Source organism: Lagopus muta, chromosome 1 (genome assembly GCF_023343835.1).
Source record: "Lagopus muta isolate bLagMut1 chromosome 1, bLagMut1 primary, whole genome shotgun sequence".
Lineage (NCBI taxonomy): Eukaryota > Metazoa > Chordata > Aves > Galliformes > Phasianidae > Lagopus > Lagopus muta.
In genome coordinates this window covers 86,317,593-86,336,124 of record NC_064433.1, presented here as the reverse complement: position 1 = coordinate 86,336,124, position 18,532 = coordinate 86,317,593, and positions in this window count along the sequence as shown.

Genomic DNA, 18,532 nt, shown 5'->3' with positions numbered 1-18,532 from the left:
TACCTTTAAGCATCTGTAGATATGAGTCAAAGCAGATGAGTGCTGTCTTTCCGGTGACTTTGCTTGATTAAGGAACAAGCTTTGGTAGAAGAACAGTCATGCATGTCAAGAATTAAGTTTATTTGCTCAGTATCAGCACATGAGGATAACTGATAGCAGTGTCTGTCCAAATCAGATGAATTGTTTGTGGCAGAGAGCATCTTTAGGTTGCAAGGTATTTCAAACACAGTGTACAACACTAGGAGTAGAAGTAGACCTGAGCTAAAAACCATCAGTGGCCGATGCTGGCTAAGAAGTTTGCTGACCTGAGTTTCAGCAATTATTTGCAGATTTAGTTGTCTCAAATCAAAGCAAGTAAGACAAAATTTTTTTGAATGAGTGAATAAATAAATAATCAAACAAACCTAACAAATTGCAGTGGAAGAATAGCTGGAATCTGTTTCCAGTATTTCTTCTCTGCAAAAATGATCCTACTCAAAACAATCAGCAAATGGCTGACGGTATTGTTATTATAGCCATCAGCATAGCAATTAGGCTTCCGAAACAAACTTATTTTCCTATTACTCATGTCCAATGCATCTGTTTTTACATAATTTAGCGAAAGGACCAGTACTGTACAAACATTCATTAAAATGACATTACACTTACATTATAGTCAGAATATCCACAATGCCTTCAGCTGAGACAAAGTTTTTGTAAAACATGAGTGGGAGGTGGGAGGAAGTCATTTGAAGAATGGAGGTGGTTATTGTATTTAAAAGTTTGTGATTTTCCTCAAGAAAAAAAAAATAAACAAAAAAGGAAAAAGAAAAAAAAAGAAGAAGAAAAGAAAAATACCAGATTAAAAGCAGCTCATATGCACAAACAGTCCAAGAGCCAAAGTGGCATGATGTGTTAACCAAGAAGTGCATAAATAACAAAATTAATTCAGTTGTTCAAGTTGCAGCAAGTTGATATATAGTCAACTTCGCCGGCCGCCTTCTTGTCTTCTACAAAGTCTTGCAATTGTCTTTTCTTCAGTCTTTTTAAAACCAATTTGTGACAGTGTCACAGTTCAGCCTGGTTCAGCCTGGTTCCACAAGGGGGCAAAGGGACCCACGGATCCATCCCCTCCAGGAAGGGAGGGGAAGGGAGAGAAAAAGAAAAGGTAGGGAGATGGGCCTAGACAAGGAAAATGGCTTGTTTTCTTAAGTAGATCATCACTGATGATGATCTACTTAACGAGCAATGAGCTATGGAAAGCAATGAGCTATGGAAAAAACATAGTTTACTAAATATAGTAATGTGAGATAATACAATATAATACAGTAATTGCAATAATTAAGCAGTGAGGAGCGTTTGTCGTCTCAGAGGAGCTCAGGCAAGGCCTGGCTCTTGGGCACAGGAGCCCAGGCTGTTCATGACGGAGTGCAATGGGACTGGTCTTGTTGTCAGCCTCATCTGGGAATATCTTCCTATCTTTTCCATCACAGTCCATCATGGCTAAGACTTGGACAAAGCCAGTTCTCACAAGATTAACTCTGCAATAACAGTGCTACCAAATCTGGTCCTTTGTTGTCTGATTCTGCCTGTGCTGCCAGTGCAAATGCAGATAGCATTCTGGCAAAACAGCAGAGCAGACTAGAAGCCTTACTGGCCAGTATCCTCCTTTTATCTCTGCTGCCATGCTATCATTTTGGGATAATCCAACATCAGATGAGCTAGTGCAGGAGTGAGTTTTGGTACAGCATTAGGAGTGCCAAAACAGATTCTGGAGTGTGGGATAATGCAGAGCATGGCTCCAGAGCCATCAGTAGGTGGATTCTTTCTCATAGAGAGCCTTTGTTGTGACACTGTCATGAAACAATCCAGCAGAGTGATAATGGACATGGTCACAGATACCTTCTCCCATGCCAGCACCAAAAGAGCTTTATTGTGTCACTGTATTCAAAATTAATTTTAGCTTCCTTTTTACTTTTATTTTGGCTCAAAATTTCAAATCCTTACTTGGATCACTGAATTCTGTATGAATCATGTAATTTTAAAAATCTGTTTGATCAAATCTAATCAGAACACTGATGGTGAACAATTTTTCATCTGAGATTCTTACACCAATTAAGCCTCAAATCATAACAGCTTAGTAAGGTAGAGACTCAGATAGTTTTCACTTTTGTTCTGCTTATCATTTGAGGAATTCAGATGCTTGGGAGAGCATTAGGTGCTTGGCAGCATGGGTCAGTAGAGAAGATGCTGGAGCTGAGAGAGATGAGAAGTTTACTCAGATCTACTTTAAAAAAAACAATGGTGAGTTAAGGACGAAATTCGGAATTCCCAAGTCACCATCCTCTACTCCATGGGTGCCCAACCTTTTGGCTTGCCTGGACTGCATTTAGTGAATAGAAATTGTCTTGGGCCACAAAAACATAGGTGTCTCCAAAAGCAATACTTCCTATTTATTTCCATGGAAATGACAACAGATGATGAACAAGAGCCTGCATACCAATCTCATAACAATCCAGCCCACTGTCACCACTGCCGAAACACACCACCCTCTGCCTCACTGTGTTCACGTTTACTGTTTGGTATTAATAACAATTAAGAAAGTGTCTCTGAATGTCAATGGGTGCAATTTTTTCTGCATGGAGGAATTCAGTGACACACTTTTGCATCATGCACACATCTGTCACACAGCAACAAAATGTAAGGGAATACTGGTGTGAAGGTTCCAGCTCTACTGCCATACCACCAGCATCTGCCTCTGATGTTATGGGCCAACATAATAAATCAGGAGGCATTACTTTCAGAGCAGCTCTTGCAAAATATACAATATCATAAATATATAAGTAACAAAACATTCTAATTTTAAATATTTATCTTAAAACGTTTAAAAAAGAGAGAGAGAGAGGAACAAGAACATAAAGTTAGTAGGACGATTGACCTTGTTTTTGTGAAACTAACACATCAAGTTGGTGCAATGACAGTGGTTACAATCCTTAGTGAGGTCTCAAGGTGTTCGTCAGAGAGATTTTTGATGAAATTTTACTTTTCCTGTACTTCATCCTTTACAATAACTGTTCAAAATATATGTACTGCCAAAAGGTGATGACATGAATAAGCTGGGATTGTGAAGTGAAGGATATTTTTCTTTGCTAAGATAGGGATTATAAAAGTTTGCCTATGTTCTGTACCTGGGAAGGAATAAACACAAGTATTACTACAGGTTGGAGGCTGACCTGTTGGAGAGGAGCTCTCCAGAGCTGGGGGTCTAGTGCAGTAACAGGTTGGAAATGAGCCAGAAATGTGCCCTGGTGGCCAAGAAGGCCAATGGGATCTTGGGGAGCATTAAAAGGAGTGTGTCCAGCAGATCAAGGGAGGTGATCATCACTCTCTACTCTGCGCTGGTCAGGCCTCACCTGGAGTACTGCATCCAGTTCTGGGCTCTCTGGTACAAAAAGGATGGGGATCTCCTGGGAAGAATCCAGCAGAGGGCCATGAAGATGGTAAAGAAGCACCTCTCTTACGAGGAAAGGCTGAGCAAACTGGATCTGTTCAGCCCTGAGAAAAGAAGACTCAGAGGAGATCTTATTAATGTTTATAAACATCTTCAGTGTGGGAGTCAAAGGGATGTGGTCAACCTCTTTTCAGCAGTCTGGTGCAGAAGTTCTGCAGCAATATGCAAAGGGACTTCTTCACAGTGAAGGTGACAGAGCACTGGAATGGGCTGCCCAGGGAAGTTGTGAACTCTCCTTGTCTGGAGATATTCAAGACCCACCTGGACACTTACCTGTGCAGCCTGCTGTAGGGGGCCTGCTTTGCAGGGGGGTTGGGCTTGATGATCTCTAGAGGTCCCTTCCAACCCCTACAATTCCATGATTCTGTGATCCTGTGAAAAAGGGATGATCAGATTTTGAGTTGAATATCTAATTGGAACTCTATACATTTCATTTGAAAAATTGAAGGTCGTGTATTTATATCAACCTAAAATGGTCTTGCAAATGTAAATCAAACTTTTTTTTTCTTTGCAATCTTAATACCCCAAGGTGTGAGGTATGGTTGTCATGTGCAAAGGACAGGATGCCATCCAGAGAAACCTAAACAGGCTTGAGCACTGGGCTGAGGAGAACCTAATGAGGTTCACCAAAGCCAAATGCAAGGTCTTGCACTTGGGTCTTGGCAACCCCCCACTACCAGTACAATCTGGGGGATATAAGGATAGAGCACAGTCCTGCTGGAAAGAACCTGGGAGTACTGGTGGATGAGAAACTGGGCATGAGCAAGCAATATGCCCAAAAACCAACTGTATCCTGGGGTGCATCCAAAGCCGCATGGCCTGCAGGTTAAGGAAGGTGATCCTGCCCCTCTATTCTGCACTGCTGAGACCTCACCTTGGGTACTGCATCCAGATGTGGAGTCCTCAGAGATGTGGACCTGTTGGAGCATGCCCAGAGGAGGGCCACAAAAATGATACATGGGATGGAATACCTCCCCTGTGGGAAGATACTGAGGGAGCTGGGGCTAGTCAGCCTGGAGAAGAGAAGGCTGTGAGGTGACCTGATAGCGGCCTTTCAGTATATAAAGGGGGGCTGTAAGAAAGAAGAGGGCAGAATCTTTAGCAGGGTCTGTGGTGGTAGGAAAAGGGGAAATGATTTCAGACTAGAGGAGGGGAGATTTAAATTGATGTAAGGAAAAAGTTTTTTACGGTGAGGGTGGTGAGGCACTGGAACAGGTTGTCCAGATAGGTGGTGGAAGCCCTGTCCTTTAAGACATTCAAGGTGAGGCTGGATGGGGCTCTGAGCAACCTGATCTGGCTGTGGGTGTCCCTGTTCATTTCAGAGGAGTTGGACTGGATGACCTTTAAAGGTCACTTACAACTCTATGGATTCTATGATTCTATGATTCTATTCTCAAATTCCTTTATCAAAGCAGAAAGCTCAGTTGCATATTCTTCACTGCTCAGAAGGTGGCCAACTGCAAGCAGTGCTGGGCCTGCTCTACCCTAAAACTAAAGACACTGTTTTTATACATTGTTTAAGATGTTATTTGTAAATGTTACATTTACAAACATTAAGATTGCAGAGTAACGCTGGTAGTCAAGCCAGAGAAATGGCGGCTGCCCTTAGAAGTTTGTGTGCTCGTGTTTAGTTCCCAAACTTTAGGAAGGGAAGAAAAGTGGAGGAAGTCATTCAGTGCAGTCATACATCTGAACATGTTGTGGATGTTCTCCTTTGCATTATAAAAATGAAAATGACAGGAGAAATGGAAAGAAAATTGATATGCTCAACAGACAATTTGGAAGTCAAGAAGTGAAATAAAATAAATGAATCTGCTTTACAGTTCATTCTGACCAGTAGACCACTGCCATGCCTGTAGGGAAATGCTCTAGTCCTATCTCATCTCATCACATCATTCTCAGCTATGTTTGATAAAGAAAAAAATACACAAGGACATGATGATAACAGAAGCAAGTTCCAAGTGTAGAAATATGAAATGGAAAGTAAGAGAACAAAAGAGGAAAGGTTAACTTACAAAAAGAAATGGTATTTTTTAAAGGCTAATTATTGCCACTTTTTCTTAGTGTGTTTCAGCATATTGCTTTATAAATAGTACAATCAATACAAGTGAGATTCTTGACAGTATATAATTTTATAGAGATGGAAAAATAGGTGATGTGGGGCAAATCCTTGGCTGGTCTGAGTCTGCACGTGAGCCACCTAAGGAGAGACCAAGTGTTTTTCCAGGTCTACTTGTGACTTGGAGAAAGAGAAAAAAGAAAAAAAAAAAAAAAAAGAAAAAAAAAGGGAAGGGAAGGGAAGGGAAGGGAAGGGAAGGGAAGGGAAGGGAAGGGAAGGGAAGGGAAGGGAAGGGAAGGGAAGGGAAGGGAAGGGAAGGGAAGGGAAGGGAAGGGAAGGGAAGGGAAGGGAAGGGAAGGGAAGGGAAGGGAAGGGAAGGGAAGGGAAGGGAAGGGAAACATACAGTGAAAATCAGAGCTAACTGTAGGTCTCTGTGTGGAAAAGAGACAGGACAGCTTGGAGCCTTTCTTGCCTGCACAGGACTTACTAGTACCAAAAGAAATAAGTTACCCCTTTCTTAGAAGCAATTTTTTCCCCTTATTGTTTTGAGTGGACTAAATAACCTGGATCAAGGTTTGAAGACTGATGAATTGGTGTTGAATAATGGAGGTGTATTGGCTGCACCACACTGCAGAGCTCAGCTCTTTCAAAATTCTCCTTCACAGAGAGACACAACAAAATAAGAGCTGAAAAGGAGGAATTAAAATAGATGTAATACTGGATTCCCACTGCTCTGCAATTCTAGCGTGCTGAATCCTGAATATCCCAAACCTGAACAGTTTCCCTATGCAATGGGTATTGCATTAAACCATCCTTATCAGTTTCTCCCTCTAGTCTTGTTATTAGAATCAGAACATCTCATGCTGCATGCCTTTTAACATGAGTAACTTTCATTCATTAACTTGGAGGAGTGGGTCAGCAGGAAATCAATGATGCTTTTTTATCTAGCCATGTGTGGAACCATTTACATGAATCCACTGACTACATTCCAGCATTGCAATTTCTTCTCTGCAACCTTTATTGCAGTGTGCTTGCCCCTGCTTATGCAGCATCAGCATTTGCAGATTAGAAAGAGCAATTCCAGCATAAACAAAAGGAGTTGCTTCTTCAGAGTCTGCTAGTTGCCCAGGGAAGTGATAAGCCTCCCCCAGAGGGCTGGAGTGCCATGTGTCCATCACAAATGCCTTAGAGCCTTGCTGTTCAAGAGTTAGGTTTATGGCAAAACACCTTTGATTTCCTAGTCTTTAACTGGATATCTGTGCCAAGGCTAACTTTGTCGTGTTTTTTTTAATGCTTGAAGATTAAAAAGCTCTTAAGACACCAGACTGGATTGCAGGACACCTTAGGGGGAAAATACTGGAACATGTCTCGTATATGCAGTACTGGTTCCTTAAAAAGTAATCTTAGCCCTCAGGAGAAAGAATAAAATGATTTCAAATGGTGAAAGTAGTTTTTTATTATCAAATCAATAAATATGTGCCAACAGATTTGAAAGAAAAGAGGTATAGGAAGAAGGGGGCGGGAATCAGCCATGTTGGAGTGATTATTATTATACAATACTTTGCACCAGAATGACAACAAAAATGTCTGAAGTGACTGGAGTCCCTTTAAATAGATTTTGCTATTCCAAAGTAAGGGAAAGCTCCTGCTACAGGGAGTTTGCAGATTAAATACACAGGATGAGAAAAGGATGGCTGAGGGGAAAAGAAATACATTATTCTTGTTTTATAGATGGGGCAGTGAGGCACTGTGAAATTGACATGATTCTCTGGAGAAATAACTATTTAAACTTAAATGACCCTACAGCATTTTTGCATATGTCAAAAACCACAGAAAAGATGTTCTATGAAGTTTTATAGAACCATTCATCCTTTAAAAAGAAGAAAATTGTAGGATCCATCTAGATTAAAAAAAAACAAAACAAAACAAAAAACAAAAAAGATAAACCATTGTCAATCTACTGCAACAAATATTTCAGATTAAATAAAAATATCCCCAGATTAAAATATTGCCAATAAAATATTGTTTTTCAAAATTAAAGTAAAAGAAAAATATGGGAGAAATCAAATAAAACTTGAAGAAACTTTTGATTTTCAGAAATTAAAGCAGGAGATTATTTTGAGAAAAGTTACCTTTTCATTGTCTTCAGGAAACTGAAGATGACTTTGGTGTGGTAATTTATGACGAGTATATTGGAAAAAGATATAAGAGCAGGCTGTTAGGTTAGAGACTCTGTTGAGTTGTGTCATAGAGGATAATGCCAGTTACTGGTGCATCCCTATTAGATAGGCTAACTGGAACAGCAGCCTCTTGTGTTTACCATGGCTAAAATAATCAGTATGATTGTAGAAGTGGCACTGCAGGGGCTTTTTTCATCCAGAATGCTGACAGTTTCTGGTAATTATGGATAACCAATAAACAGTTCTATTTAGTAGTGCTCTGCAGCTCAACAGCTGGAAAACAGTTGCTGGCTGTCTCAGGATCAGGCTCCAAAAGAGGTGGCACGTTGTAGATTCAAGGTTCCATTCACTTTTTCTTAGTATGTGCTAAAAGATTCTTTGCAAGGGACTGCAGTCAAAAGAATTCAAATCTTCCTGGAACTAATGTTCTGAAAAATTGCACTTAGAAACAAGGCACAGAGTCTACCTATTTTGCTAAGGGTAGATTTACCAAGAACTCTCTGCTTTTCCAGCTTGCATTCAAACTGACTATTATAGTCCGTGACATTTTTCAGAGGGCAGTTTATTCCCCTGATTCTATTACCCAGATTTCAGACATTTTCAGACTTACAGCTCTCCCTATTCTCCCTTTGTCATTCAGTCTCTGTTGTCTCATCTTCACAAGATGTTCCTCTTGCATCTCATTATCTTTGCTGCTGTTTTCTGCCGTCTCAGTTCACATATGCACTTATCTCTTGGTTGTCCCTGCACTTTTAAGTCATTTGTCTTAGTACACAGGCAAGTAGAAATGATTTAAAAGTGAAGAACCAAGAGATATCTGCCCGTGTTTCTACCTGCCCACAGACAGACAACCTTCATCCTGCCACTTACTTCTCTCCCCACTCTTTTCTGTGCACCTACCTCTGGCTCTCACAATAGATGTGAACCCCTTAACTCTAATTGCCACCATACTGACTAGATGGCAAGCTCAGCAACATGGTACTCTCCTGCTCCTTGGAAAATCAACTTTGGTCTTGTTGCTTCCAGAATAACCTGTGGGACATTGGTTGATTTTATTTTTGCTTGGGTTTTTTTTTTGGTTTTTTTTTTCAATTCACTCTATGCCAAAGATGCTACACAGTCATTACAATAAGCAGACTTATTATGGCTTTATATAACTATATTGATAGATCATGACATATGCAATATAGTGGTCATGCCACCTATTCACCAACAAAATTGTATATCCAATACATAGACCAAAATATGAAGATGCATTTCTACAAGGATAAAGTTGTTTACAATTATAAGATGCAAAGAGAAGTTCTATTTGATCTTCAGACTAGACTTTTTCAGACAGTTGTAAAATCTATTTAAACAAGAAAGGCACATCAGCAAATGGATGCATTAATCACAGTCCTTTTAGACCTTTCACACTTACCTGCTCTTCAGGAATAAATTTTTGAGCATTGATGTTTCCTCACATGAATAAAGGTAAAAAATATATATTAAAAAAAAATAAAAATAAAAAAAAATAAATAAATAAAAAGAAGGAAGAACTTGGAAGAGAATAAATGTGGTGACAGGTTTTTTTATGTGATAGATGAGATGGGAAATTAGAATTTACTTTACTGAAAGAGGGCAGTGGCATACAAAATTTCAGCTTTCCAAGAATTGAGGTAGGGTTTTAATGAAGCATAAATGGTAATAATTACCGAAATTAATACTGCCGTTAAGTGGAAGAGTTTCCACTTTCTTTTGAATCACTACAACTAGTCTTTGCATATATTGTGGGCTCTCTTTTGCAAATCACTTTGGAGAGGGATGAACCACTTCAAAAGCAAAATCCACTAACAAGGCAACCAGAAGGATTTGAGTCTTCAATCGAGGTCACGCTGAATTAATGTTCCATTTTTAGATGTTGCTTGATGACACTGGGGATGCCACATCCACGCCATTATTCTAATGTATGAACCAAATTCTGAGATCTTGAGAGGTTCTTAGAGATGGCATCAATCTCACTCAAATCTGAGTACCTCTCAAATTAAAAAAAAAAAAAAAGAAAAAAAAGGATAATGATACTTAGGCACATCTTCTGTGAAGTGCTCATCATACTCAGTCTTAACAGCACTTTTAGAAAGGATGACACTATCACTGTCTACATTTTTCAGATTAGGAAGTTCAGGCAGCAGAGGCAGTCCTCTTGCCTAAATATCCACTAGCTATGTGAAAGACTGGGGAGCAGCTGCAGTGCCCCATGAATCTTAATTCTGCCCTATAATATTTACTATCTAATTTCTCTCCAAGTAGGCCACATCTCTGAGGAACTTTAAGAAGTCTGAATCATGGGCAACGTAAGTTCATAATGGTAAAGTCCTATTTAATGAATTCCATTGCTTTCTATGAGAAGGCTACCCACCTAGTGACCAAGTGAATCCCATTGCTGTATCTATTTGGATTTTCACAAAGCTTTCAATTTTATTTCTCACTGTATCTCTCTGGACAAATGTCCAACTAGACAAAAACATAGGTGACAGGCAGACGGGGTGGGCTCGAAGTGTTACAATAAGTGAGATTACTTCTGGCTCGTAGCCAGTCATTAGTGGGGTTCTGTAGATCTCCATTTTAAGGCCAGTTGTCTTTAATGTTCTCATCAATGACTTGGATACAGGACTTGAAGCTATACTAAGTATGTTTGCAGATGACATTACATATGGAGTACCTGTTGACTCCCTTGTGGGCAGAGAGGTCTTGAGAAGAGATCTTGAGAAATTAGTGGGCTGGATGATCACCCACTACATCAAACTGAAAAAGAACAAATGCTAGATTCTGCACCTGGGTTAAAGCAGCACTGAATGGAGGATGAATGGCTGGAGAGAAGCCTGCAGAAAGGAATTGTAGAATCATAGCATGGCTTGGGATGTAAGGGACCTTAAAGACCATCTAGTTCTAATCCCTCTGACATGGGCAGGGTTGCCGTCTATCCCATCAGACTCCCCAGGGCTCCATCCAACCTTGAGTGCCTTCAGGGATAGGACACCTTTGTTGCTTCTGGGCAACCTGTTCCAGTGCTTCACCAACCTAACAACTAACTAATCTCTTCTCTTTTCATTTAAAGACATTCCTCCATGTCCTATCACTATCACTGTGAAAATGTTGGCTTTCCTCCTTCTTATAAACTCCCTTTAAGTATTGGAAGGAAACAACGAGGTCGCCTTAGAGCTTTCTCTTCTCCAAGCTCAACAAGCACAGCTCTCTCAACCTTTCTCCATAGCAGAGGTGCTTCAGCCCTTTGATCATCTTCATGGCACTCCTCTGGACCTACTCTGACTGCTCCATATCTTCCACATGCTGGGGACCCCAGACCAGAATGCAGTATTTCAGATGGAGCCTGAAGAGGGCAGAATAGAGGTGGAAAATAACCTTGGGGGGTTCTGGTTGACAGCAAGTTGAATGTGAGCCAGTATTATGCCATGGCAGCCCAGAGGACCAACCATACTGTGAGATGAATCAGGCCTAGCTCTGCCATGGGTGGGGGAAGAAGTTGTCCTGCTCTGCTGTGTGCTGTGAGTCCCCCCTGGAGCATTGGGTGCTGGTTTGGACAACACAATATAAGGACATAAAATATGAGAAAATCCAAAGGAGAGCTACAAAGATGATGAAGGGTTTAGAGAGTGAGATAAAGGAGAAGGGACTGACATCACTTGGTTTGTTCAGCTCAGAGCAGAGGGAGGCAGAGAAGAGAACTCAATGGCTGCTTGCAGTTCCTCACAGGGAGGGTTGGTGAATCTTGGAGTGTTTTGGATGGTTGATGCTGTTCACAGATGAAGGTTTGTAGGAATTGGCTCTAGATTTTTTTTTGAAGAATACCACCTTCCCCATGCAGAGCAGTTGCTGTTATTGATTACTCCTACTGTTTGAACACATGGAATACAGCAGCAGTGAGAACACTTGAATGTATATATATGCATATATGGGAAAGCATAGATTGGAACTCATGTTGGAAATTTTTTCCCCTTCTGAATGGACTTAATAAATAGATTATGATAGAGTTTAATATGAAGTTGTGACTTTTACTTGTTAATTTATCTATAACAAGGTTTTCCTGGATCATCAAAAGGCAGAAATAATTCTGTGTAAATTACTGCTGACCCAAATAATTATTTATGCACCTACTTAAGTATATCATGTTTGTCTCAAAAAAGAGAGAACCATCTTAATAGCTGACTCAAGGCAATAGATTTTTGGAAGAGTATTTATTATGTCTTCACTGTCTTTTAGCCTGGATACAGCTAACATAGGCTGTGAAAATTATTCATGAAATTTTATAACTGCATGATGAACCTGCTCTGAACTTCTATAGCTACACTGCTTTTGATACTCTAATTGAGATAGAGTAGCCATTGCTGTGGTAGACGCACATTAAGTAACAGGATAGCTTTCCTTTTGCCATATTCCTAATCAGGAATAAGTAGGCTTGATCCCATTTCCATCTTCTGTGCTTTTAATTTCTAATTGTCCAAATACTGTCCCCTTACTTTAAAGAGATGTCCTTTTGTCAGTACTATCTGCAGGCTACAAAACTTCTTCGTGGACTTTTTTTTGTTCCATAGGTTACTTGGCATACCTCTGATACTTCAGAAGTTATGGTAGTATTTTGCTGTTTTTTAACCAAGTAAAATTCTTTGTAGCAATGTCTTAATTAAGGCTCAAAAAATTTCATTTAGTATTCATTTCAGTACCATTTCTGGCTTCATTTTATCCCTAATTTTCTTATGCTAGCACCATCTATTTGGAAAAAAATAAAAATAAAATAGATAAAACTATAAGAAGGACTTACATCAAAGGACTTACATGAGTATTTGACCCAGTAACAGACTATAATCTCTATTTTCTGAAACTGAAACTTTATTTGAAGTCTCCAATAATGCTAAATCCACGGTTATCAAACTGTTCTGCAATACCGTAGGAGTGAATATGGCAACTATTTTTTTGAGATATTGCTTGCAATTACTGAAAGAGGTAGGGGTATTAGTAACAACATTCAGAAGATTTATAGTTTGTTTGCTGATGCATTGAAAAGTGCAGATCACCGAGGTTCTCTGTTATGAGGTCTATGAATTAATGTTGTTATCCATAATGTATTATTCTCCATGTGCTTCAAGTCTACATTTTGTTGGTTTACAGACAGACAAAGGAGGAGTAGACTTAAATAGATAAGACTTGCCTCCTATAGCAATCATCTTCACCCTATCTCAGAAATCAAAGGAAAGCCTGTTGTTATTTTAATACTTGATTGTTATCTTGTTCTAAAAAATTGGATACATTGCATGGAAAATTCCAGAAACTCTCTTGCTCAGCTCTTGTGCCTTCACCATGGAGCTCCTGTGGAAATTTTAGAAGATTGGTAAACGTGATATTGAATTATGTAATAGGTTCAAATACAGGTATCAGATGAGCATAATGAAATTATTTTATTTTTGCTAGTATTTTCTTACCTTTTGCACAAATAATGCTTCTTAAATCTACTGCACGGGTCAGATCTATTGCACTTGCACATATGTTTCTGAAGTTGAAGAAGAAAAAGATAGCATTAGCTTGATAGGTAGACTTTTTTTTTTGTTAGACCCCAATATCTCTTTCTCATTTGTTATACCTGTATTGATATAGAGATATATATTTAGAAATAAAAAAAATTGTAAAGTGCTTGTCAACATTAGGAGAAAGAAAATGTCTGTAGTATCTTTTAAGCTGGGTTCAGGTGAACTTGGTTATCAGAACACATCATTTAATATTCTAGATTACAGACCTTATCCTAATAGTATATCAGCTTTGCTCTAGTATATTTTTAATTCCTGATAATAATTTACATAATTTAATTTTAAACTAGTCATATTTTATTACTTATTATTTATTTTATTTTTATTTTATTATTTTAGTATTTATAATATTTGTCTTATTACCTATTTAGTCATAATTGGAAGAAAATATTTCTTGTTCATCTTCTTCTTTCTTCATCTCCAAATTAGCTCCTGATTTCCTCTGCTTGTATTGTATGGTTCAAGTTCTGCAGAAAATGAATAACATATAGACATGTTTGTTACCTTCTTTGTAGGTAACCACGATGTAATTAGGTAACAGAATTCTTAAGTTGGAGTCTGTCTAGGTAAGTTGAGTGTCAGCATTTTTTAAACTGTCAGTAATGTTCGTAATGTGTTGATATTTTATGGTGTGCTAGTGATTTGTGTCACATTTATTTTCCAACTATTATTTCTTAAAGTATTAAAACAAAAGTAGCAGAAAGTAACATGACTGAATATTCCAGATGCTTCTGACATATCTGAAAATTTAATAAACCCTCACCAAAGCAGCATCCTCATAAGATGATAGGAAATCATGGGGCCCTGGAACAGGCTGCCCAGGGAGGTTGTGGATGCCCCGTCCTTGGACGTGTTCAAGGCCAGGTTGGACGGGGTCCTGGGCAACCTGATCTAAATGTGTATGTTTGGTGGCCCTGCCAGGCAGGGGGGTTGGAACTACATGATCCTTGAGGTCCCTTCCAACCCGGGTGATTCTGTGATTCTGTGATTCTGTGGGGCAGGTCAGAAAACAAGCCAAATTGATTATTTCCCATTTAAAAAATATTCACAATTATATATGCTTTTATAAAATCTCTTCTGATAATGTAGATCATATGTAAATCCTGATGCACAAAGAAGAGTGGTGGCTTTCAGTACTAGGTAGATCTTCAGGGCAATGACACGGTGTGTGCAGAACAATCATGAGATCAGTTCCCACCAACATGGGTTCATGAAAGGCAGGTACTGATTGACCAACCTCATCTCATGCTCACCTCATTCTATGACCAGGTTACCTGCCTGGTGAATGAGGTGAAGTCTGTAGATACAGCCTAGTTAGACTTCAGAGAAACTGGCAGCTCATGACTTAAAAAAGTATGCTCTTTGCTGGAAAAAGAACTGACTGGAGGACTGTGCCCAGAGAGTGGTGGTGAAGAGTTAAACCCAGGTGTTAGCCAGTCATGAGTGGTGTACTCCAGGAGTCGATACTGGGGCAGGTCCTGTTTAATATCTTTATTGACAATCTGGATGAGGGCATTGAGTGCACCTTCAGTAAATCTGCAGATGACACTGAGTTGGCAGGAAGAGATCTGCCTAGGAGTAGGAAGGCCCTGCATAGGAATGTGGATAGACTGGCTCAATGAGCTGAGGCCAATTGTATGCACTTCAAAAAGACCAAGTGTTGGATTCTTCCCTGTGTTCTCAACAACCCCATGCAGCACTCCAGGCTTGGGGCAGAGTGGCTGGAAAGATGCGCATCGGAAAAAGAGAAAGACATTGAGGCCCTGGAGTGTGTCCAGAGAAGGGCAACAAATCTGGTAAAGGGTCTGGAGCACAAGTCTTACGAGGAGCTGCTGAGGGAACTGGGATTATTTAGTCTGGAGAAGAGGAGGTTCAGAAGAAACGTTATAGCTCTTTACAGTGACCTGGAAAGAGCTTGTGGAGAGGTAAGGGTCAGCCTCTTCTCCCAAGTAGCTACTAATAGGACAAGAGGCAATGGCCTTAAGTTGTGCCAGGGGAGGTTAGGTTGGATTTGAGGAAAAAATTCTTCTCAGAAAGAGTGGTGAAATATTGCTTCACTGCCCAGGGAGGTAGTGTAGTCACTGACTGGAAGTGACCTGGAAGTGCTCAAGAACCTTGTTGATGTGACACTGAGGGACACAGTTAGTGGGCATGATGGTGTTGGGCTGATGGTTGGACTAGATGATCTTAGAAGTCTTTCCAACTTTAATAATTCTATGATTCTATCATTATTGAGGAAGTCATTCAGAAGAGATCATAAGAGCCTTTGCTAATGTAATATCAAAGACAGAGTTCAGCTTCTCAACTACAGACATATAGATGATCAGAAGAACTGAGAGTCAGCCCACATCTGTAGTTTCTCAGATCGCAGTAGTGAGATTCATTCAGAAATCTGTTACATCACTGAAAAAGAAAGTAGATGTTTTCATTATTAACATGTATTTTTGAGAATCACATACACTTTCTTTGTCCCTGTGTTTGTTGCCCTCCCATTTTTTCTTGCAATATCTTTAAATAATAGTTCGAAAACAGTTACATTTGTGCTCATTTTAGGTTTAAAATTATTACAAAGGTGGTTGCTCACATGCTTGCAGTAGTTTTTTTTGTTTTCCGGATCTTTAAGGGCTCAGATTGCAATGGCAGTATTGTTTTTTCTTACACTGTAATGGACAAATGTGTGAAAATATCTAGGTAGCTGGCTTCCACCAAAACTAATCGAAAGCATCTACCTCAAGTACCTTTAAAAATCTATGTCCTCAATCACTTTGGGTAGAAACTTTTTTTTCCTAATTAACTATGGAATAGCACAGCAGCTTACAGTTGTGTTTTAGGAACAGTAATAACACTACCTGCAACCAGTGTTATATCTACGTATATATATGTAGTCTTATATCTAAAACCTTTTATGCTTTATATTATTACTACTTAACTTTCTCAATCTGGAGAAGAACTGGGGAGACCAAATAGCAGCTTTAAAATTGCAAATGTGATGAAGAAGGTGGAGCCAGTTTCCTACAGTGATGTACTGGGAAAGGACAAGAGGCAGAGGACAGAAGTCTGAACAAGAGAAATCCATTGAGACTGGGTAGAAGGAAAAACCTTTTCCCCATGAGGAAAGTGAGGCAGTGGAGTAGGCTACTCAAGAAGTCTGTGCTGTTTCTGACCTTGAAGGTTTTCAAGACTTGACTGGACAAAGCTCTGAGCAACCTGACCTGCCCTCATTAGATCTTGCTTTTGTCTTCCTGAGATCCCTTCCAACTGAATTTTCATATGGTCCTATGACCCTATCATTTTAATCACCACAGTTTTAAAATAAAAATACTAGATCAGATGAAAATGGCTATTCAGTTCAGGTTGCAGATGAATTTTTCTAACCTAACAATTCTATATGAACTACAGAATCAAACACATTCTTCATACTGTGAGTTTCATTATACTTCCGAATCATTGTAGTGATGTCATATCTAATGGCTTCCAGGTGCTTAAATATATTTGCTGGCAAGACAGGTTGATTATGTTTTCACTGTCTGCCTGTTGTGAAAAAGAGCTTGGCAATGTCTTCGTAAACTGTAAGAGAAGGAAGCCTAGGATTGCTTGGGTTTTACGTGTTAATAAGTTCTTCAGTTTATGACAACCAGCAAATCTTTTTTGAAAAGCAGAACTTACCTAATCTAGTTTTCCAAATGAGATTTCTAATACCACAGATGCATTATATTGCAACATTTTTTTTCCACATCATTTTTTCTATAAATCACATATTGTGGAAAAAGCCAGATATGCCTTTATTCCATAATATGTAACAATGCCTATTTATATTATACCTTGAAAAATAATCTACTTCAATCTTCCAGTCCAAAGTATTCCCACAAAATGTGCTTGTTTTTGCTTTGGATTAAAATAAAGGGAGGGAGAGAGAGAAGCTACAGCTCCTAGATATTTTTTTAAAGACTGATTTCAACAGCTGCAGAAAGTAATTATTATAAAGGCTCCAGTCCCAATTGTTTTTGAGTTGATGTTGTAGCCATACTGTAGCAGATACTGAGCAGATGCAGACTGAAGCACACAACTTAAAACATATGGCAAGATAAAATCTGAAAGCTATGCTAGCTAGCTACCATAAAGATTTTGTGAGGGAAAAGAACCTTAAATCAACATAGACTTTTAAGGAAGGACAGCAAAAGCATTACAGGATAGAAATGATGATGCCTTTCTTTCACTTCCAAATCTGTAGCTGAAGTCAATGGAAAAAGGAGTTGCTGTGTTCCATTCTAATTGAGGGAAGTTAACAATCATCTTTTCAAGACTTCCAAATAATGTGCATTTAATCTCAAAGCTCAATTATTATAAATTATATTATTTCAAAGTCTTTCATGCTAGTAACATGCATCACTTTCGTGGTGATACTCCAAAGAAGGCAGAACAAAACTTGATATTGTACTAACAAGAAAATACATTTCTACTTAAATGGATCTTATTATCTGAGTCAACCACTGAGAAAATGTTGGCCTTTCTTTAGGTGATTTCCACTTGAAACATGCTGTAAATTGCATCGCACCTGCGTTTTTCTTTGATGGACATGGCTAGTTCTACGAGTAATTTCTATAGTAAACACATTGCCAAAATGTAATCATCATTCATTTCATTTTAATCACTTCAGCACAGAAAAAATTATGTCATCTTAGAAGGCTTGTAAAAAGTTATATTTTATGCACAACATATATTTTAATGTTAATGGATATCATGCCTTAAAACTGAGACCATTCATTCCTCATATATATATATATATGTATATATACATGTATATATACATAAGTATATATCCTCAGTGACCACACATATGTATTAAATACACACAGAGACAGTAACACTCTGCCATCTATACTTGCCTGCCTACTGTCTTGGCTTTCCATTGCCAGCTAGTCAATATTCTGTTCTGCTAAACATCATCACTACCCTGGTCTCCCATCTTCCATCTTCCATTCTTCCAACACTCATCTTCTGTAAAAAATTCCCCTATGTGCAATTGATCTCATATTGAGGCGTGTCTAACAGTAGCAGTGAACAGAACAGAAACGCCATAAGGTGTATAGGGCACTTTAAACTATTCTAAAAGAATAAACAATCTCTTCTATATATTTTGCTGACTGAATTTCTTGCTTCCATAAAATAGTAAGTGCTGAGAAAATGGGTGCTCCTGTCTATCATACACTATTTTTTTTTGGTT